Source organism: Marmota marmota, unplaced genomic scaffold, assembly GCF_001458135.2.
Source record: "Marmota marmota marmota unplaced genomic scaffold, marMar, whole genome shotgun sequence".
NCBI lineage: Eukaryota > Metazoa > Chordata > Mammalia > Rodentia > Sciuridae > Marmota > Marmota marmota.
The window spans coordinates 196416-196840 of NW_026000207.1; the positions used below are offsets into that span (position 1 = coordinate 196416).

General features: G+C 50.1%; 1 non-coding gene across 1 annotated transcript; it reads left to right on the forward strand.

The window, feature by feature from the left end:
* Positions 1-295: 295 nt before the first annotated feature.
* Positions 296-369, forward strand: Trnaa-ggc. The gene has a single exon. It is a non-coding gene; the product is annotated as a tRNA-Ala (tRNA).
* The last annotated feature ends 56 nt before the right edge of the window (positions 370-425 follow it).

Here is a 425-nt window from a genome sequence, read left to right on the forward strand (position 1 = left end):
ATTAAGTGCAGCCAGTGTGGAGAAGCCTTCAGTTCCCTCTGCAACCTCCTTTCACATCAGTGAGCTCACACGGGAGAAAAGCCTGATGAGTGCGACAAATGTGGACAAGTTTTCCGCTTTGGCTCTAACTTTTCTAAGTACAAGAAAGCTCATGCTAGAAAAGAACCTTCCCAGGCTGGGTGTGGTGGCCAACGCCTGTGATCCCAATAGCTCAGGAGGCTGAGGCAGGAGGATGGCCAGTTCAAAGTCAGCCTCAGCAATGTAGCAAGGTCCTAAGCAACTCATAAACAGGGCTGGGGATGTGGCTCAGTTGGTAGAGGGCTTGCCTGGCATGCACGAGGCCCTGGGTTCAATCCCCAGCACCACACACACACACACACACACACACACACACACACAATAATAATAATACTAATAAGCAAACA